This window comes from Temnothorax curvispinosus, unplaced genomic scaffold (assembly GCF_003070985.1).
Source record: "Temnothorax curvispinosus isolate PA1 unplaced genomic scaffold, ASM307098v1 QBEX01000258.1, whole genome shotgun sequence".
Classification (NCBI taxonomy): Eukaryota; Metazoa; Arthropoda; class Insecta; order Hymenoptera; family Formicidae; genus Temnothorax; species Temnothorax curvispinosus.
The window spans coordinates 1,000,427-1,023,500 of record NW_020210038.1 but is presented as its reverse complement, the minus strand read 5'-3'; the positions used below and the strand labels follow the sequence as shown (position 1 = coordinate 1,023,500).

Here is a 23,074-nt window from a genome sequence, read left to right as displayed (position 1 = left end):
ACGTGTTTCAAGTTACAAGACCCGCGGCACATATTGCGAGGCGTAATAAAATAATGTTCTAAGGGCGTATATTTCCTTGTAAAAACTCGGAAGTAATTGTTCCCTTCACAAAACTGTGTGTTATTAAGTCTACCGAGATATTTGAAGTAACTTGAACTTTGACCTGAAATTCAGAGGATTCTTTTGTAAAATATCACGCGGTAATTTCGGGACATCCTGTATACAAAGGCGCTTAATGCGCATCGGAAATAGCTGTCCGTGGGTTATGTAACGGTATAATGATGCACGTTTTGCCAACAAAACCGGAGAGTTAAGCTACTCCGTTCCGTGGTTCGTTCGCGTTCATAAAAAGGATCCGGAGGAAAGGAGAGAGAGCGAGAGAGAGAGAGAGACTGAAACTGAGACGAGCGCAAAAAAGGGCGTGCCGGCGTTTGACAGGAAGTTGACCCAGCGTCCGGTTCTAATGTATTTCCGGCCGGTTACGGCTATCAAATCGCACCGAGTTTGCGGTTTCGCCGCTCTATTTCTTTTCTACCTCTCTCTTTCCCCGTTATAATCGCCGATCCTCGCTTTTCGACCGTGCGCGAATTAACGACGTGTAAAGACGTCGTTGAAAGCTTTATTATTGTCATTAGCGTCTCTACGCTTTCATTCGACCGAGGCGTGGCGACGGCGAACCGTGCAATTCCGCGGAACGCGTCGAGTATTTTATTGAAAATAATTTGAGTGCGGTATTCGAAAGCTCTTTCGTCATTAGTAATCGATTGTTTAAATTAAAAACATTCGAGTGGGAACGGTCGTTTCGTTGAAAAGCGAACGAGGAAATACCAGATAGCGGCCACCTGGGAAATCGGGAAAGGGGATCGTGAATCCATAATCCCACGTTTTAAAACGATAGGAAATTTACTGCTATCTGAAGGATCGATATATAAGCGCAAAACTGCCCCCGAAAGCTCGTAAATCCAAGTGAAACCGGTCACCGTACGGTGTGCTTGCTGCAGAAGCTGAGAGACGACGAAGTAAGAAATCATACGCGTCCGTATCGACACGCGCGCGGAATGAAATGAGGATAAATCTCGACGATAAGACCTAACGATCTCCACCCCTAAATGCGTTACAGTCATGCTACAACCATTTGCAATCTCGCAAGCTCGTAAAACAAAGAGTAGCGGGATTGCGGCGGTTAAAGTCGACTGCGCTCGCGAAAAAAGGTCCGTTAACGAATCGATTGAAATGGAAATCGATTGAACAAGCACTCGCCGCTTGTTATTCCCCATTTCCTGTCTCTCCCACTTCTCTCTCTCTCTCTCTCTCTCTTTCTCTCTCCGTCTGTCTTTCTTTCTCTCGTTTAATGCGATTCCTCCTTAACGCAGGTAGTTTCGCGAGGCAGAAATCGCACCCTCGAAATCTGGAAAATAGACAGGAGAGAGGGAGAGGGAGAGAGAGAGAGAGAGAGAGGGGAGGCAAGCGGAGGATAAGGGATAATTGTATTGTAATTGCATCCTTCGAGCTACGTGCGCTGACGGGAAGAAAGAGAGACGCGAGAGAGACAGAGCGAGAGAGGGAGAGAGAAGCGGAACCGCGTCGGAGTCGAGCCGAGTCACGGTTGACCCGATTTTTTTTCTCTCCGCTCCGGCGCGGCGGGAGTATACGCGCCGGGTTCCCGAACTGAAACTAATACCCGCGATGGCGGCGGCGGCAACGGGCGAGGGCACGGGAAAGACGACGCGGAGGGCAATGGATCTAAAGTGGCGGTCGTCATGGCGGAGAAAGAAGAGAGGTGGTCGAGAAAGGGAGAGAGAGTCGCGGACGGGGGGGGGGGCGACGCGGCAAGATGAGGCTGCGCTGGTGGACCTATTATCCATGGGGTGTCCCGCGCGTGTAATTACTATCGTAATAGCGAGCCGTGTTACCCTCACCCCGAAGCGCGTGTATCATCCGCCAAAATAATCCCTTATCCCCCTTCGCGAGCGAGTCTCACCGAGTATCGAGGAATACGTCTTGGAATCGATATTTCCTTGATTAAAACACGGAGGAAGCGCGATGGCTCTTCAATTATGAGATCGAAAGCGAAGAGCTCTCTCCGTAAACTTCCGAGATCCAATTAGCTAAAAAATTAATAATTTATTCTTATTGCTATTAAGATTTAATATTGTGGGACATTACTACTTGTAAAATGTGGTGATAATATCTAGTAATTATTATACATAATATATAAAGAAATAATTTATAAAATACGTAAAATTTATCCGTTGGTTTAACTTCGCTCGACTTTATACGGGAACTTTATATGGGAACGTGTGGACGGAGTCAACGGTCAAAATTGCATTGTGAAAGCGCATCGTAATTCTTTAATTTCCTCGATTACGAGGCCCCCCTGCCCCTATGCTGCCTCTATTGTCGCGTCGCGCTCCGAAAATTCCTATAAAGAAAGGGATTAGCGCGACTCCGCTGGCAACGTTACTAACGACGCCGCGCGCTTCGCCTCGCACATGTGCCACTGCTCTTTGTAATCCGCGACGAGACAAGCGCCGATCGATAAGCGTGTTATATGCATTAGGAGGCCGCCGTTGCCGGTGCAGCGAAGGAAAGTGTTCCGCTCGACGACGGAAACGTCGAGGGAAACGACGAGGAAGACGAAGAGCCCGCGAGCGCGTGTCCACTATTTTCGCGCGAGGGGGGGGGACACGATATCATCACGTCAGGTGGACTCTACGTTTTGTCACGCGACGTTGCAGGGAAGAGCCGAGAGGAGTCGCGAAAGGAAATAATTTATCTTTCCATATCCTTTTTACAATTTTCTTCTTTTTATTAAGTGAGTCATGGCCGTTTATGATAACAATCGAGTAAATAGAAAATGTGCCACTATACGGTTGGATCTTTTGTATCTAATAGTAATATTATTCGCGTGAATATATTTTTTTTTACATTTTTGTCGCTCAGCAAACTACGCCGTTATCTTACTGTCGCTCTTGAAACACAGTATCAAGCTGAAGCTAGAAAAGTACAATCACATAAATAAATTGATAATCAATTTAACAACACCGAATATTAATACGTATCTTTAGAACTATAAGCAAATTGTTAAATAAAAAAATGTATACATAAATTTACGCAAATAATATTATTAGGCACAAAAGATTCAGTTCGACCAGGTAGTGACACATTTCCTACTTACTTGATTCTTTTTAAATTCACGTCGCTGTTAGGAGAAAACCGACTCCGAGTCCATCGGACAATCGGTGAGCGAGCCTCCTCATAAAATATCCGGGGAATAAAATCCACCGATAAATAAGCAAGTAGCGAGCGGAAATAGAAAGGGGGAGTTTGCAGATCGATGCTGATCTTATTAGCATTATTATTTACGATGCTGCGCGAGAGGATTCTCACCTGGCCGGCGATGATGTATACGCTTTTGTCTTGTTTTCGCGCGCCTCGGACTGTCCCCATACGGGAGCAATCGATCGGTCGGAGACGCGGAGAGGAGACGGAAACGAATAAGAAAAACGGCGCATCCGGCCGTCCGGACGACGCTAAAGTCCGACGACGCCATTTCAGCGTCGCGAAATAGATCACCCGGCTTATCCGGCTTTATGGCCGACGGCGAGCATCGCCGAGTCGTGGAAGCTTTTTCGCGCACGTACCCCGCGAGTTATTTCAACATAATCGCTCCGCGAACTGCCGGATGGGGAGAGTGAGAGAGAGAGTGGGTGGACTAAGAATCCGCTTCAGGAAAATATGATTTGCTTGATTCACGTGTGTTCTCTTCCCCCGCAAGAAATAAGACGACCTAGATTACGAAATTCTGCGAAATCGTCCGCCCGCTCGTCACCTCGTCGATCTTCTTCGGAGATGTTTATCACCGCGATGATATCCGCGTTTGATGTGCCAATTAATGAAACACGCGAGTCGGCGCCGATTGAAACGAGTTAACGCGACGCGCCTTTACGTGCATTCGGCGATTCATACACTCTGTTAAACGTTACAAGACGAAATTTAAACCAATACCTTGAGTTAAATAACATTTCGTTATTTGTAACTACCATGTGTGTCGAAATTTATTATTTTAACACAAAACAGTATTAATTTAACTTCATTAAGTTTAGTTATTAACGACATGTAGAGTAGGAACAGTGGCGACCTATAGGAATGGTTAAAAATCATTCCAAATGAGTATAATTTGGACACTATGAAATTACAGTGTTAACAGTGTTACACTATGAAATACAGGGTACACAAAATTACAGTGTTGCATTATGAAATACATGTATGGTTCTCAGTATTTTTTTTTTTTTACGGAAAGACCCTTCCTCGCGCCGTTAGGCAACTTCGGGGAGCGGATAGGCGGTCCTCAGAATTCGGGACGCGTAATCTTCGGCGTAGCGATGCTCTCGTAGCGACGTACTCGAGGGTCGCTGAAGGGGACGTAGATTTCATTGTATGCACGACGTAATCGCGCTCCTTTGATGCGACACAACGTCGGAGAGCTCGTCTCAATGCTCCACATACTGAAACGCGCAATCGCCGGCTTTCGACGCGCGCGCGAGCGGAATGGCGTCCTCGTGTAAACCTCTCCAACCGACGGCGACGATGCGCTGGCACCTAACAACGCGTGTATCTATCCCAAACATTGTGCCACTTTGTTGTGCCATCACGTCGCGTACGGACCTTCCACACGCGGTTCCTACCGCGCGCGAGCGAATTCCGCACACGTAGCGCAGCGAGCAGTCATACTACAGAATTAGACCGCCTCGTTGAATCATAACGCAAAATGCCGCCGAAGATGACGTTTCTCCATTTCTCTAACGCGAACGAATTGAAAATACAGTCCACAAATGTTGAGAGACAAATTATCACGAAGTCAACTGTTATATTATAAAAGAAATGACTTTAAAAAATATTTTTCTTTTTTTCAATGCAAGGAAAGAAAATGATTCGAGCAATTTAGCAAATTTCGTTAGCATTCGCGACGTACGCTTCGCAAATAAATGATAACGAATTGGTTCAATAAAATGTAACAAAATAAAAAATAATAAGAAATAAAAGCTATAAACGTCCTAATTCCTTTTTAATATCCCTATGAATGTCTTTTTTTTTTTAATCATCTTTAATCGTACATGAAAAATTTGATCCCCAAGAGACCCGATTGCAGGCTGCATCACCGGCTTGCATCACCGTCGTTAGGCCGGCTCTGTGATAAGTGATAAGTCTCGTTTGGCGCGCGGGACGTTGCGTCATCTCCGTCGTACGCAATATTTTTATCGAAGCCATTCCGCGCGTCCGGCACATTCCCGGCTCACTCTTCCCCCGGGCTCGTTATTGTTTTTCCTCGTCGTGTCGCGCGTCGCGTCGCCATCCCGCTGCGCCGCTTCCGCTCGGCGTATATTTTCAAACGCGCGCACCCGTAGATTTTCCAGGATTTCGTAACGCGACGTTATAACGGCCTGACGCAATCGTGTCGCGCGGGAGAGCGAGGCGGTCCCAGAGCGAGCGCGAGGTCGCGTGCGTGAGTGGAGAGTGTGGAGAGACGCACCTCCTCTCTACCTCACCCCTCGGCACGCGGAGGACGATGAAGCATTGGGGAAAAAGAAAATCACACGCACGAGCCGCGCGTCGCGTCGCGTCGCGCGGCGTTTCGGAGCTCTAGCCGCGCGCGCGGAGGTAACAACTCGCGACAACGCCGTGACCACACGCCTCATGCACGTGTGGTTGTATAAATAAGCTTTATGACGTCATCCCGCGCGCGGAGAACAGCCGGCAGTGCCGGCACGATTCCGCCGCGTTCGTCCTCCCCGGCCTCCGCCGTTCCTCTCCCCCCCGTTTCGCTCTCTCACTCCGTTTTTAAGCTCTCTTCTCCTTCGCGTTCCTCGAGCAGCGCGCCGCTGAATTGCGTCGTTCGCTCCGAATTCCCCGGGCTCGAAAATGCGGCGGAGGACGCGCGAGGAAGCGCGTCGCGGCGTTTGCGATAACCGAAATTCAATGAAACGTAAAAATTGGGATGTAAAAAAAAATGAGAGACTAAACGAGATCGACTAACTCGAAATTGATTCTTTCTTGGTAATTCTTTATGATTACCCTCATAATACATAATTATTGTATTTATTAAGGGGATCCTATAGCAAAAATAATTTTTTGATATAAAATCGATTGCCCTACTCTAGATTTTTGCACTTTAATTGTGTAAAAGAGTTTTGCAATTCTGTAAAACCAATTCAAATATTTCTTCTTAGTAAAAAAATTTTGGCAAAAATATCACTATAGGATCTTCTTAACAAAATGGGAAAATCGACAAAATTCATTATCAGAACAATCTGCGACGGATTATCGTGAGATTGCAGAAACTTGCAAAAACGTTCTTTCAATTTGTCTTCAACTATAATTCTATCTGAATTCCATGTTAATATATATAACTAAGATTTAAATTCCAGCTCCTCTCAATCGTTGAAACGTTTAATGTTAATGATTTAATGAGACGAGACTAATAATAACCGTTTATCAAGAGTGATTCATTAAGAAAAGATCGCGATAACATTCACGTTGGAAAGAACGGTTTATTTGTTCCGCAACATCCTGCAGAGCCCGTTCTCACACCGATGGCGATGCGCTGCTCATATTGGAGCGGCGCAGTAGATAATCGGTCGGAATAGAGTCTTACGTAACGAGAGAAAACAGATGGGCCGCGATGGAACGCGGGTACTCTCTCTCTCTCTCTCGCGAAGAAAATGGCGAAGTGCGAGGGAGGTTTGCCCGTGGGATTAAAATATAGGCTGCGCTATATACGGACACGGCAGTAAACCCATACGTAAATAACTGTAACGAGAGGCCCTACATCCGTTACTGCTGCGAATAAGCTTTACGGCCGGTCCCGCGCGCAATCCGCCCGTGAGCAATTCCCGACGATTAATACCTTTGGCATCAAAGTCGCGATATCGCGACGTCGCGTTCGGAATTTCCAGCCATTCGTACATTCGCGGAATCGCCGTAAAACGCGCGACAGACGGCGACTGTCGAAACATATATCCGGAATTCGGCGCTACAATTTTTTTTTTAAAGCTAGCAGAATAATGCGACAGAAAATAGAGTGTTGCAACCCATTAATCTTGTTTATCTGTTAGTAGATTGATCAGTAAAATAATTTAAATATCTGCTAATTTAAAAAATGAAATTATTAGTGAAAATGTTGGAATTTAATTTGAATAGATAAACTAGATAATATCTCTGAGCACCCTGGTAATTTATGTAGCATTAGTTCAAGGAACAATATAAAGCTTCTGTCGGTTAAATCTTTTTGATTATAACGGTAAACGGTCGCAGTCAATTAAAAGAAGGTCTTGAAATCTCTTTCCGGGCGCGTATATATCTCACGACATAATGGGACGTATCCGCGTTATACTCCGCGTGGGCTTAGTCAAAACCGTTCCGCGCAATTATCCACGCAATTTATTCGCGACGGCACTTCGCGTCGCTTAACATAAGAATATCGGGCGAGCGTGCAAGCTTGCCCCTGAGAGCGAGAAAAACGAGTGGCTATGAAAAGTTTAAGGGAACGGGATAAGGGGTGTAGGTACGTATAGCGACGAGGGGAAGGCCACCACCGGCAAATCCGCGATAAGTATGCGCAAAATGTATGAGAGATTTCGCGCACGGAGCGGATATATGCTTACAGAGGACCGAAATTCGAGAGAGCGCGACCTAAGCATCGCTGCGCTGGCGGAATACCTGTCGTAGAATTTTTTATACAAAGCGTGGTGCAAAATAACAAACTACAATTCCTTTCGATCTTAGAGAACTTTAACTCTATATATACAGCCTTGGCCAAAGTTATTAGTCACCCTCATTATCATTATACCGAATCTAATACCAGGAAAAACTTTTATTATTTAAAATTTATTTAATAAATTAGCTTAAAGAAAGTTGTTGAAGCTAAGCTAAGCGGTTTTATTTCTTCCAAAAATAAATGTTATTTTGAAAAAAATTTAACTTTAAATATAGAGTGCCTAATAACTTTTGGCCAAGGCTTTATAAAAACAACGCTTGTTACGCACGTGAGACGTCAGAGAAATTCGAGATATTTTTAAATCGAAGCGAAATTAAACTCGCTCGCTACTAAAAATTAATTATTTTGTTATTGTATCAGTAATAGTTATGTCTACTTTGTGAACTTTCAATCTGAAACCTATATCTGATGGCGAAAAATGTCTAAAGACATTTAACTTTTCTCTTTTCTCTTTCATCTTCTCAATCTTCGAAATATTTCTTAGATTGTACATTCCTTTTTACATTTGGGCTCGCATTTATTCTATACGTTTCGCATCGCACATCGTTCTAGACCTGTTAAGGAGATAGGAAGCTACCGGGGTTAGATGGATGCGCGAGGGAGGGGGGGGAATAAAAGCGAAACAACGACGGCGTTTAGAACGTTAGAGATGATGAAGACTGTAAATTGCTGAGAAAGGAGGCGAGTGGCATGCATCTCTCTCGACTCGTCGCGACACAATAAGAAGGGGAAACCGACGAGAGAGAGAGAGACGACGATGGTTAAAGAACCGGGCGGTGGAGGGAGGGGGAGGAAGGGAGTGTAAAACCGTACAAAATGTGACATTACCGGGGACAAGCGATCATTAAGGCCATCCCGTGGCTAAACAAAGGGATCATTGAGAGCGACTTAAAGCGGGGCTGCAGGCAGTTTGGAAACTAGTCCGCTCAGTCGCTCGAACAAGCGAATTGTACATCGCCACACTTTCACAGATTTTCTCTCCTCCTCTCGTTCCTCTTTCACTCGTTCTCTTTCCCCCTTCTCCCCCCGCCCACTTAGCGTCCTCCTTCCCTCCTCCTTCGCTCGCGCGCTCGTTCGCCTTTGCACTTCTCCGCATCGATGCACTTCGACCTTTGGACAACGGGAACATCTCCCACGGGTGCCGTGCGGGTTTCCATTTTGATTTCGAAGTTGAATTGATCGCCCGTTCGAGTCTTAACAGCGTTCAAGCGCTATTTTCCGACGAACGTTGAATTTTCGCTCGGGAAGAGGCGCGTACTATTTTCCTGTTACCGCCCTCCATTTGAAAAATGATAGGCCTTTCTTATTGCATTTAATTATGTTCTCTGCTAATCAAAGATTGGAAATTACAAGTTATCATATGTTTATCTTTCAGACGGATTTTGTCCATTTTAAAGCTTTTCAAGGAGAAACATAATTCGGAATCGCGAGTATTTACGGTATTGCGTTCCGTTAAAAAAAAAAAAAGAGACTATGATAATAATCCCCGCCATACTCGCTACAGAAATAACACCCTACTTCGCGCGATACGACGCACGGTGGCTTAAATTTTCATGTACCTACATTATCCGGCGCGCCTTGCTATCAGGTTCAATTGCATACCGATTGGCCCGATATTATCGATCCTCATACATCGAAGAGACGGAGCATCACTCGAGCTCGGCGTAACAGCGTATGCACATCCCCCTTCCCTTCCTTCCCCTTTCCCCCCTCTCTCCTCGGGGGTAATCTCATTTCTTACCGACAACGCGACGAGATCGGCGACGGCCGAATGTTGTTAACGTATCGTCATTGAAATCCGATTACATGCTCCGCCGCCGTTCTCGTGCGGACAAAAAGCGGAGGAGAGAGGGAGGAGAATAGAGACAGAGAGAGAGAGAGAGTGGAAGAGTAGGATGTCCACTGCGAAGCGCGCGTAATTTTCTCCCTTTCTTCCCTTTCTTTTTTTGCGAAACTTTTTCCTTTTTACACGAGCCCCGATCGTACGGTTGCAATCCCGGGGAATTTATTTTCTCGCCGATCGGCGCCGGGTACAAGGGTGCGCGCTTCGTGGTGAATTTACGAGGGGACGTACGCGCGGCGGTGGCGGCGGCGGTCTCGGCCCGAATCCCGGCCGCGGATGCGACCTGTCGTTATTTCCTTTTTTGCCAACCCCGGGTGGGTTGACGCCGGCATCGAAATCAGAATTTTATTACGGACAGGTGTGTGTGTGTGTGTGTGTGTTTATGTGTGTGCCTCGGTGGTTCTAAACCGCGTGAATCACCGAGAGCGGGGAATACGAATAATAAACCGAGGCGACACGGTCAGAAATCTCGCGCCGCGAGAATTATTAAGGGGTCCGAGAAGAGGGAAAGATCCGATTATCCATTTAAGGGGGGAAAAAATAGAAAAAATTAAAAATCCGCGCGTCAGAGACAGACGAATAATTGCTTTCGAATATATACGTGAAAATTCGATCTTTCGCGATTTGTCTGCCGGCGATACCAATGAAAGGCCAACAAATTGGAAGCCATAGAGTCCCGCGAGGATCATGAGTGCTGTAATCGTAACCGCACACACATTTCGCTTTATTGAATATATATTTTTGCGTTATTTGCGCACTCGTTCGTGATGCGGTTAGGTGTCTCATGGCGGCCGTAACCGAATTTACATAGGGTGGCCGTGGCCGCGACGCACCGGAACAGTTATCGGCTAAATAAACTGGAAAATGGTCCTGGCTCGCGGAAAATGAACTTTGGGGAAATTGCCGCCGGTGGAGCGCCGGAGCTTAATTGAATATATCGAGTTAATTAAGTATCTGCATTCTCATCAATATTAATATCATTTATATTAATCAGGTAGCAATAATGGGTAATGTGGGACGTCGCGCGCAGGAGCGTTTTACCGGCGTTGTAGAAATGATTACTCAAGTCGCGACAATTAATTGCGTTTTGCGGCAATCGAACGCCGCGAATGTATTAGATCAATTCCGGCATCTGCACAATCGCATTTCACCCCATACAAATGTGGATTACTATTATAATACAGATCGGTTTAATCAAGAGAGAACAATATTATCTATGATCCAATTCTGATTATTCGTGGATTTCAACGTTCTAATTCAATCGTAATTACTAATAACGTAATACCTGAAATCGTATTGATAATGTGTAAACTATTTCGGATTTCTTACTGTATTCCATATGGTGTGCTCGATTATCGATTACTGTCGTACATATGTATGATCCTTATGATCCTTGCAGTATTTTCTTCACGGGCTGCTTTCACGTCATATCTAAAACAGAAAAAAAATATTTTGTTAATTAATGAATCGAGGTAAACTAATCGTGCGACGATTCTCTGATCGTCTGAAAGAATATACTTAAACTTATCTCCGATCGTAAAAGTCTATTAAGAGCAGTTATAGAACCGTTAAGAGTGATTATTTCTTTAATAAACATTATAAATCACTGAAGGGCGACAACCATCAATTATCGTTAAAAAGTGCTGCGGTGTCACGACTGTTCTGATTGACCCTATTAAATATTAGACCCCCGTGGCGCCGGGATCTGTGTCAAGTCTCTCTCTCATCTGTCGAAGAGACGTAGGCACAGCCACATTCCGGCCGAGTCATCGCCGTAACATCATCGAACGCCGCATTCGGAAAAAAGAATATCCTCTCCACCTACGAGTAACGCGCGCACGCACACGCACGTGCTGCACAGGCAGCGCATCCTGCGCTGCGCGCTTAGAGAGTGTTCCCCAATCCCCGCACGACGCGGGCGGAGAGAATCGACAATTTGACGGATCGATGACCGTTCAACATGCCGGCGGACTTGACCGTCTCTCTCTGTCTCTCTCTCTCCTCTTTCCCTCTCGTCCCCCTCTGCCTCGCTGTATGTACATTCCCGCGGGATTGCGCGGAGGCGTGAAGGCATCGCCATTATTTATGAGGACCGTAAATCACGATCGATCGATCCGTCAGGTCGATCGCTCGCGCGCGCGCGCGCGTACTCGTCAAACGCGCTCCAACATCGGTCTCGTCGTCGAGGAAACACTTTGACGAGAGATGCCCGCGTATGATGCAACTATCACGGCTATCACCGTGACGCTAGTGGAATTATACCGGGGCAAACACAATATCGCGCGTGCGACATATCCGCGTATACATGTGTGCCGCGCGTACATGTGCATCGGATGTACCTACGTCTCCGCCGACACGGCCGAGATGTTATTCTTCGTCGAACGCGTCACTGTCGCTCGCTATTTATCACAGTTTATTACCCTCTACCGAGAATCCGAGAGGTAAAAGTACGAAAGAGACATGCGCGAGACTTTCGAGATTGTCGTCGATACAGAGTTATACGCGATACAGAGTTATGACACTTTAAATTATATATCGAATAACATCCTACCTATATTAGAAAAAAAAGTATAAAGATCCAGAAAGATAATATCTGTATTTGTTTTTTTTTAATTTTACCAATGATTATTTGTGATCTTTCATCAAGTGTCATCAGCTCACGCTTCGCGACTTCTTCTTTAACAAATAATCTAGTTAAATTGATAATAAGAGCGGGACGGTTTTAAAGCGATAATTATATAATAATTAAATAAATAAATACTTTAAATTAAAAAAATAAATACTTTAATACAAATACATAAATACAAAATACAGACGTTTCGATTTTAAGATAAGAGAAAAAAAATAATCTGGCAATCTCTTTCTTCCTTGCTTTCTTCGGTTTTCCTGAGGTGTCATGTGTCGCCAATTAAATCATCGTGTCTTTATCGCGTCTAATTTGTATGGCGCGACATGGCTAAAATAAATAGCAGCGGGGAGAGACAAAAATTTACTTTTTTAAATTTTACCGATTAATTTGCCATGCTTGGCTTATCGCGTCTTGCCTATACGTTTTGTTCGTTCGTTACTCTCGTCCATTAGGTAAAGACTTTCTCACACAGGATGGCTCAGATTCCGCAGCGTGGAAAGCGCTGTTGCGAACGATATAGAATTCCTGATTAATAGGTGTTTCAGTACCGGCGATTTACGATGATTATGACACCGATGACACCGCGGAGATATACAGTTAATTGCTTAATAGGTGCCGTTTACATCGCTCAATACGCCTTCGGCGATCAAGCCTTCGGCTTTTCCCCGATCAATAAAGCTGCAATTAGCGATAATACACGTGATTTTTCTCGATTAACATCTTGCGGTGGGATAATTGCGAGAGCGCTAAATGAAATTGCGGCGATTGAAATTATATTAGAGTTTTCGAATAATAATGAATCTTTTCGTGTCACTCGGCGGGCTGAAAGTATGAAAAGAAGCTTTTCTATGCTGCAATTTGCAGGGGGTAACGATCATTATAACACTTAAAGCTCTCGTGAATAATGGTGGACGTGCTTAGTCACGTTTTTCTCGCAAATTAAGATAATGCGAGTTTTATGCATCACTGGGAATTTTATGTATGCACATACGGGGGTGGGGGAGGCATTAATACCATTTTACGTCGCATTTTAATTGGCGAAAAAGACCGTCTCTCCCGTATATCATGTTACAATATTTTATAATAATTATTTTATATTGTATCACTGCGACTCGCTTGACTTGAAGGAAAAATAATTTTATTCAATTACGAATGGACTTTTCTATGATGGAATTTTTATTCCAAATCGCGATATGTTACGTGCTAGGGAGATGGCAACGTTGTTGAATGAGATCGATTTTAACTGAGCAAAACTAGAAACTTGGCAAAGCGTAATATCATTTTCGAATTTCGTTCAATCTAATTCTGCAGGACGTGCGCGAATTTTTCCCGCGTAAGCGAGCAAACTTAAAGAGCGGGTTACTGATAGATTGCCTGACGACATGATGAGTTTGAGGGAATTTTATCCGCGGAATCTGACCCAGATTCATCCCTCGAAAGCTACAGATTATGGAAATCGTGTTCTAACAAGCTTGTTAGCTCCAGCGGAAGGAGAATGCACCGACGGTCGATTCGTTGTACGTAGCAGTAGTGGCAGATTTAATAAACGAAATAAACCGATAAACGTTGTAAGCAAGTGTAGGAAATAAGATTTAACAAAAAGAACAAAAGTAACAGGTTTTTAACCTTTTTGTTTACTCTTTTTGCACGTCAATTTCCCCGTTGAGAGATCTGTTGCTCGTAATGACAGAAAGTGAATAAATTGATAGGAAAAAAAATTCTAAATTACTTCCTGAAATATATTTCTCGTAAATATTCGTTGTGCATCAAGATATCAAAGGAAGAAGAATATTAAGGGCGCGCACACCTGTACTCGGGTTCTCCAGACCGCCGCTCACTCCGCCATCTCGAACGGTCCTTCCAGGAGGAACCGTATTTCTCGTTCGAGGGAATTCGGGCCTTCCGGTGCGCGCCGGTGTGCGTATTCCAACGGTCCCATTACTTAATGCCGCCCGCACCTGCCTCCCAACAGGTGATAGGGCCCCGGGCCGATCGCCCGTCGTGTTCGGGGCACGTGCCTCCTCGCTGCAGAAACGTGTCGTTACCGAGTAGCCGCGTATCGCCGGGTACAATCGAATTGCCGTAAAAAAAAGACAAATGGAAAGATCGTACGGTCGAGGCGCGTTTGTCTCTTTATAGCTCGGCCGATTCGAATCGATCCCGGCGCGAAAGGCCTTTAAACATTAACTGCCGTCGTATGTCACTTGCTTCCGGATAAAACGGCGACTCGTATATGTATAGTAACGTACAACGTAACGTATTGTCCTACAACGTATCGTATCGTTTGTGCGCGAACAAGTCGTCGTCGCGCGAACATCTAACTAGAGATAAGTGCAACGGAATGCAGAAGAACGATGGTTAGCGTTAGAAATGCGTCGATTATATAAAATGTGCTTGGAGCGAAGTAAAATTGTTATCCACACGAGATTCGATTGTTTGTCCGGCGTCCCGTTCCCCCGCAGCGTTCAAGTCACATAAATTCACATTACGCCGGACACTTTAAGAGATCTCATAAAATTAAAGCTGCGACACGGTCGGCAGCGGAGCGGCGTTTCGCCGCGGCAACGCGCGCAATACTAACTAGTGTTTTTCCTCCTTGAATAACCAACTGGAATTACACGAGACGATCGTGGCGTCCTTGTATGCGACACCCACATTGCATTATGCTGCAAACTCTCGCGTTCTATCGCGCTACGTCGCGCCGTTATCCTGTTTTCGATCGGCGATCGTGGGACAATTTATTTCTACACGAAGCTTTTGACAAGCGTAAAAAAATTTTTTTTATATCGAAATCGAGATGTAAATATACGAACGTGAATATATATCTGTCTATTCAACTGGTAGCATTCACAGTTGTTAAATAACGCTGTGTGTCGATTGCGTAAAAGAAGAAAAGTTACAAAAAAAATGTATCGCAGTATTTCTCCAAGTGATATAGGCCGTTAAATAACGGCAGCAACATAAATGCATGTCGAACAAGTTGGTTACATCGACTAAGGTCGGCGTATTACGCGCGACAAGATTATCCGAATATATTTACGTAATATATATTTACGTAACTAATGTAGTAATGTAGCTCATACACAATCGCAATAACGTCAGTCAAATATTTGCCGAATGATATATCGCGTCGTCAAGTACTAAAAGCGACCTAAACGAAACGGCTTCGTGCGAAAGAGACATTTTACGCAAGTCTCGGAGATTAACGAATGACAAGATCTCGAAGCCGCAAGAGGCCTCGGCTGCTGCGTTCTCTCGCGAGAGAGAAAGGCAAATAAAGTAACGACAATCAAATTAACAGCGCAAATCTCACGCCTCACCGCTCACTGATTCATTGCCTATGCACCGCGCGCTCGCGAGCGTGTCTTTTGCCACCGTGACTATATATCAACAATGTATCCAGGTTGGATATAAATACATATGAATCATACGTTACGCAAACTCGCAGCTTCGGAAGGGCGTGCCCGGAAGGTATTGTTTGCCGTTGTATTTCTATATCGCGGTTTTCCTCGCCCGCAGCTTTCGCGGAAAAGTATATAGTTTTGTAGTACGTAGTCCGGTTATCCCCCGAGAGAAAGAAAGAGAGAGAAAGATATCGAGTAAGCTTCGCGTTATTTCAGTAACATCTGCCGTGCCTATTCGTGTTGACACGTAACTGTCACACCATATGTTTACGAAGCAAACAGTAGATTTTCAAATAAAAACGGTGATTTCACTAGAAAAGGACAATTCCGAATATACGTCGCTCTTTCTTCGACGTATATATCTTCAACAGCTAATCGGTTAATGTAACAATGAAAGCAAAAGATCATCGAGCGAAGACGCGCTAATGTAAGGTGCAGCAGATAATGAGACAAGGAAATGTATCGTGGGCGAACTGTTAATTCTTCTCGGAATGGGAGCGCAAAATTAGTAAGGCGAACTGTTATTGCGTGGCAATACTCGAATACGCCATAACGTCAACTTACAATCAGAATCCTATTACGTAACTGGATTATAATAGTCTTTATTAATCAACGAATCTTCTATCCCGCAACTCGACGATCGGAAGGGAAACCGGCACGCTCGTATACTTTATATGGTGTTCTTCAAAGCTAGGTAAACTCGATTTCAGTCTATAAATCGAAAGCATAGCCCGAAAGCATATAAGCCAATTTCAGTTCAAGGGGGCAGATTCCTAATTCCACTCCGCCTTCAATCTTGTCCACGGCGTTAATTCCAGTTCCTATTGCAAGAAAAGGACGAATTCTAATTCAGGAAGTTACAACGAGCGAGTTTTTCGCTGTCCTAGACAGCTTGTTAACCAACAGCGAATTCTGCTACAAATTCTTGTCAGCAGTTTGCGAACTTCAGCGGCTCTTCCCGGTACACCGCCACGAAACGGATTTGTATTTTATTGAAACGAATCTCGCAACGTATTTTCGCAAATCCCACTTCCGCGAGTTTCCGTTATTAACCATTTGCCTGCATATTCTTTTCGATATAAATAGATAGACCAAGTATATGAAAAAAGTATGAATGCGGCTTTGCGGTATAAAAGTTTGTTTCTTAATAAACTTTTATTTCCCGTGAAGTCGGTCAAATTAATGCAATAAGGATATTCCAAAAAGAGAAGCGAAGAAAGAGAACCGAATTGAAGACACTTTCCTTCACGCAAAGATAAATTAAGAGACAGCGTGCTTTAATACACCATAGAATCTAGATGCAAAGCATCGTATTACATTTATCCATTAAACGGCGGTCCTCGTAAACAGGAGTGCACAAAGGATTAAGAACGCTCGGAGCTTCGTCGCTGGAGAGTGGATAAGCGCTTAATAATAAAACTTATTAAGTGATTTTAATTTTAAGCCGCGCAAAAAAGTTTTAATTGCTCGAAGGTACGAAAATAATTACGTTAATTGAAATGAAAGTATATCTTATGGATATTTATATTTATATCGCGGAACAAAACTTTTCTCGCGGAATTTCCTTTCTCCTCGCCGAAGCTTGAGAAATAAGAGCGCCACATGCATGCACGATCGAGAGTTTTCATGGTTAAAAAGAAAAAAAAACGCTACAAGCAATCTTCCCCAAGATCCGTTAACGCGGGCTCAGATTGGTAATTGAAACACATTTATTACACCTCACTTACTCGCGTTACTGACAGCCGGGATTCAACCGCAGTTTTTACTTCAATGCCGAAGTCATTCATTTCGTCGTCGCACAGCCGAGTCGACCATTTCCGAGCACACAAGCACAACGCGGCTTACACGCCTCCTCTCTTTTTCTCTCAGTCTCTGTATCTCCCTTTCTCTCTCTCTTTCGTCTTTTTTTTCTCTTCTTTTCCTACTCGAGCTCTCAAGATACGAAACTAGACCCAAGCAACCGTGGTAAAAGGGACAGGCAGTGACGCGCAATTGCGGGATGAAAGAAAGCACGGGCGTTATCGCCCAAGGACGCCGAGTAACAGAATATCGGCCGATAGAGTTACATTCGGTATCCGATCTACTACGAACCCGATAAAGCGGCCCGCTCCGGATCCCCGCGCCTTCCAGGAAATCTCGCACTTTTCTTGCGGAATACAAATCAGGCGTGAAAGACAAAACGGCGGAATGTCAGACGCGTTTCTCCAACCGGCTCGGCGAGTGCCACGCGAATTTTATTAATGTATCTCGGCATCGCTACACGCGATCCTGCTTAACATGATTTTTCGGTCTCTATCAAGATCTTCGTGTTATTTTCCTTTTTTCACGCCGTTTTCAAACATGTATAAATCTCGCCGCTCTATCGCTTTCGAATGCGCGATATTCTCGGCGCGCCTCGGATACCGCATTTACGTGCACAGGCGCGTGAATCACGCGCATCGACGGTACGTCGGCGTTACGCAACGCGTAATCGCGAGCGGGACGAAACGTACACGCGTGTGACGGACACGCACACGTCGAGATAAAACGTATGCGTGTGCGTATGTACATTGTACCGGCGTTGTAGATCTCCCCGTTTGTTGCGATGCGCCGTTTACTCCCTCGTGTAATGGCGACACGTATATTCGTCGTCGTCGTCGTCGTCGTCACACGCGCCCGCAGGCCTCCGCTCGCAGGCGTCGTTACCGTTTTTCCCTCCTTTTGTGCTCCGCTCGCCGTGAATCCCCGACGACGAGAGCTCCGGCTCGTCAGGGACACGCTTATCCGAGTGCTTGAACGCCCGCCTCGCGCACACTCGCGCGGCGCGAGTGATTTAACGAATTTTCTTCCACCCGAACTTCGCGCTGTCGCTGGAGAAAAAAGGAGCGAAAGAATGGAGGAATATGAGAGCGGAGGGAGAGCTCCGAGATAAATGGAGAATGGCGATGATACCGGTCGCGGCGCGTTAATGTATGCGATCCTCGAGAGAGAGAGAGGGACGTCAGGTCTTTCAATCACACTCTCGCGATTGTGGCGATTGTTCGATTCACTCGAAGAAGCGGGGCTTGTATTTTCTGGAAACACTGCGAATCGAGTCGAATACGAACGCCACTTACTTTGAGCACCGTGACTGCGAAGCGCGACCCGAACGTTCCCGCACAGTATGCAGATATATTCCTCTCAATGTCGAAATTTATCTAACAAATAATATCCCGTCGATTTCCACGTCGTTTCGCCGGGAAGGCGAGATCCGTTCCACGCACGATTCACCGTCGAACGATCGATTCGAACGAGCCATCGTCGTCTCGTCGTCATCATCGTCGTCATGCGGGGAAGCGCGCTAAATCGCGCCACTGAGGAGGACAACAATGAGCGACTCTGTAATTGTCGGAACGAGAGCGATCGAGCGAAAGAACATAATGCACGCTCTGTGCTTACCGTGACGAGCGATTCCTCCTCGTTACGCTCATGGACCCCCGTGAATCACTCGACGCGCGAGAAACGGCGAATTAGCGCCGCCGATAGACAAGAGCGTTAGTCACGAGGATCGTTAGTCACTCGACGGGCGCTCGCCTCCATGCCTCTTGCTGCCTCTCCTTGCTTTAGAAACATCGACGCTTTCATTTCTCTCGGGGAGAGACGGAGAAGATGCGTCTAGGAGGCCAGGCAGGGCTCGTAAATCCGTACAGAGTATCGTTCCGGTTGGACGGCCGGCGCCATCAAAACGTTGCTAAAGTCCCCCGTTTGCTTTCTATCCGGACACGCCATGTCGTTTTAATCTACGTACAATCGAGTTTTTTTTTGGCGGGGATAAAGACTTTGTCCAATTATTTTTGTATACGGATATCGAGCGTAGAGATATGAGAAATACATCGATAACGAGCGTAGGTGCCTTTTAAGGGGACTTAAGAGCTGACGTAGTCACGCTAATAACGTTATTGACTGAAGAATAATACGATATTAATGCTAAGATAAATGGGTTAATTATAAAATTGGTCGAACCTATTTGAAATTTTATAATAGATACTAGCATATTTTTGCCAATAATAAGTTACTGCATTATTTAGAAATTAATTTGAAAGTAATATTTATTATCAAAAACCTTTCTCGTGATGACAAAGAATATACTATTATAAATACTTGATGCTATCGCGAGTGAGCCGATCGCAAACTATGACGATACGTTGTTCATCCCACATGGTTCATGGAACATTCGGTTGCCTGTGGACGAAAGCTTTAATAATAGTATGAAATCAATGTGTATTTTGAGTGAAATGTCAAGGTTCCATATTATCGGCTACAATAAACCGGTGCTTTACCGAAATCAGTATTTCATAACAAAATTATTTCTATAATACTATCACCCACACATACTTAAATATATATTGTGACAGAATCGATTACCACGTCGTAAAAATTGTATTATGCCCAAAAGAATCGGTGACGTTAATTTAATTGATTATCAAATAATTTATTCTATCATTGCGGAGAATCAATTATAAAACGATTATTAATTGCCGCATAATCGCGCAACACTGCAAAATAACGTGATGACCCCCTCTGGAATATATTCCTTGTGACCTCGATCTATGGCTTCGCGCGTAGGTAGAATCCTCCATCTCGAATTTGTCCGTCGTGAGCTAGGCGCGACCGAGTTTATGAATCATCGTCAAGCGAGCCGAAGGGGATACCGCCGCGCCGCTCCAGGAGGAAACGTCGGAACGAGGAGACGCGGACAGATAGTAGCTGTATTCCGTTTCGCGAGCGGAGTCATACCGTGAGAACGGAGAATTACGTAAGACGCCATCGCGCGGCGAAGATCGTCGCAGTCGTGCGCAACCGCGTGCGAGAACTATTAAAACGCCGACATGGATCTAGTAATACGATAATTACAAGCCTTGTCCACGCGGTAAACGCGTGGGTGGCCGTAATCGTTCGTACAACCGCTATTTATGCGCGGCGTAATCGGCCCCAATCCGCTCCGTTCGCTTTTCTTACTTACGTTCCCGTAATTCCACGGCGCGAGGAGTCATCTACGAAGTATTTTCATCCGCTTCTTGCACGCGGATTCCTGTATACGCCAGCCGCTCGATCCCGCTTAACAAAAACCGTCGCAACAATGGCATGGGAAATCGAATGACCAACATTTATCACCTCGGTCTTTAGCGCAGCCGATCTATTAACGATCGCCCGCACGATTTCGTCATTAAAAACTCTCGAAAACTCTCGTGTTTCGGCCATTGAGGATCCCGTGCAACGAATATATATACCTGGCTGGCGGGAGAGGCGCGCGATCAGGTGAAACCATTTTAGAACAATGCTTGTTCCGCATCGGTGCGTGCGCGACGAACAAAAGAGGCTGACACGAGAGGAGAGAGGAGTACGAGAGGTAGGGGGAACACAACGGCCGGCGCAGCGTCGAGGGAGGGAAAAACGAGAGGCGAGTAAACAGGATGATTGAGAATCGTCAGAGGAACCAAGACATATCCCAGTCGAGTTCCTTCGGCGATTCTCCTCCCCCTCCCCCTCCTCCGCCGGGCTCGGCTTTGTTTTCCACGGTGTTTTCCCTTCCTTTCGGCCGGTGCGGCCTGTTTGTGTGTACATATCGTTAACACTCTCTCCCTCCTTCCCACCCGCCCTTCTTTCCCGGCCGACTGTCACCAATCTGTTCCAACTGCACACCGCGTGTAACTCGAGGTACACTCCTCTTCCTGTCGTCCTCTTCGTTAGTTTCCCGACTTCCTTTTTATACTTCCCCCGCCCCCCCTGTCGTCCCGCGTCACCCCCGTGTCTCATGCATAACGTAAGCTTATCCGTTGCCTTTGTGTCAGCCAAGAACGGAATATCCCACCGGCCACGAGAGCTCGAATTGTAAACGCGGGTCCGGCCGGCGGCTTCTCTCCCTCTCGTCTGCTGTCTATCGTCGCTAACGAGACGGACAGTCCGAGCCGCCTGGAAACGTCCATGTGTGCCGCGTCTATTCTAAGACAATAACGCCGCGGTATTATCGCGCGCGGCGTTATCACGATGAGACGCGTGCACCAGTTTCGTCGCTCCGCGCGATCCTCCGCGTTGCTGCAGCGCGCGCGCGCGCGCGCGCTCGGGTGTCGTTACAACGTGTCACGAGTTGCGGGTAAGGTTGATGACGGATAGCGTATCGCTTTAGTAATTGGAGTACGAGTGTTACGCTCCTTACGCGGGCGCTATTAGAGACGTTACATCGGATAGCAATTTCTGCGGAAAGGATATCGATCTCCGCGCGAGCGCGCGCGCGCCGACAAAGTAAAAGCGAGGGTGCGAAACGATTTTCCGAGAGCTACTCTCCTCGAGCCCGTCACATTGACGCGGCTATAAATTTCGCCGGAGGTAGTTTGGCTAGTTAACGCGCGGGTTGACGTATCTTCCTCCTCCCCGTTCGAGCCGCTATAGATAGAGCTCGAGGAGAGAATCGGAATCGTCCGGAATCGCTCTTCCAGGCGTTATCCCATCGGCAGCTTTCGAGCGGGTCATAATCCACGGAGTTAAACCTCAAATTACAGCGCGTGAAGATCGCGAGCTGGCATCTCGTGGCCACCGGCCCCATCGTGTAAGACCATCAGCACGGAGGAGGAAGAGGCCAAAAGGGTTAACGGCCCGAGGACTTCGTCGGCGTTCCGCGAATAGGATGATTGTCTCCGCCGTTGTCTGGTGCACACGCTCACAATCGCACGCACGCACACAGACAGGCACACACACACACACATACACACGCACACGTAAATACACACTTTTATCGCACGCTCGCGATGCTCTCCTTTCAAAATCTTTGTTGCGCGAGGAGTATCAAGGACCGCGCCGTTACAACATTTTTATGGGCCATGTCCTCCTTCGCTTCGTCCCTTTTTCCCCGCCCTTTACCCTCCCTCTCGCGCCGCGAGGGCCGAAGACGACTGTGAGGATTCATCCGGGCTCGTTTAGATAGGAACTCCTCCCCCGATTCAGATACACCGAAATTGCGCGAACCGACGAACATAACCACGGCAGTAAAACCTTCATCGCGCTTCCTCTCCTGCACCTTCCGTCGCTCTTTCCTCCTCTCTCGGGCTCTCTCACTCGCTTCTCCGTATATCTTCCTCTCTCTATAGAGTACACCTCGCGATCGTCAGTGAGTGCCTTTACCCTACTCCGTTCTCTGCTTCCCCACGATATCCTCCTCCTTCGCTCCACTCCGCTCTTTCATCTTTGTCCCCCCTAGCATCCCGGGATCACCTTCTCGGGTTTATACTTCTTCCTTTTCGCGGCTCCGAATATCCTCCAGGAATGCCCGGCGTCTTTCATACGCGAGATGCCCGAGGTCGTCCGTCACTCGGAGTGAGTTTAGCGCGCTTTTCGCTATACAGAACGTCCTGCATTTTCACCGTATTACTTTTTAATCCCAGCTTCCCCGGACACTTCAGATTTGA

At 46.1% G+C, this 23,074-nt stretch overlaps 1 long non-coding RNA gene across 4 annotated transcripts in view; it reads right to left on the bottom strand.

Moving 5' to 3' along the window:
- LOC112451691 overlaps positions 1–23,074 on the bottom strand; it is a 130,599-nt gene that overhangs the window by 4,795 nt on the left and 102,730 nt on the right. For all 4 annotated transcript variants that reach the window (XR_003040401.1, XR_003040406.1, XR_003040402.1 and 1 more), the window contains one exon: positions 10,950–11,051. This is a non-coding gene — a long non-coding RNA (uncharacterized LOC112451691). The remainder of the gene's footprint in view (positions 1–10,949; positions 11,052–23,074) is intronic.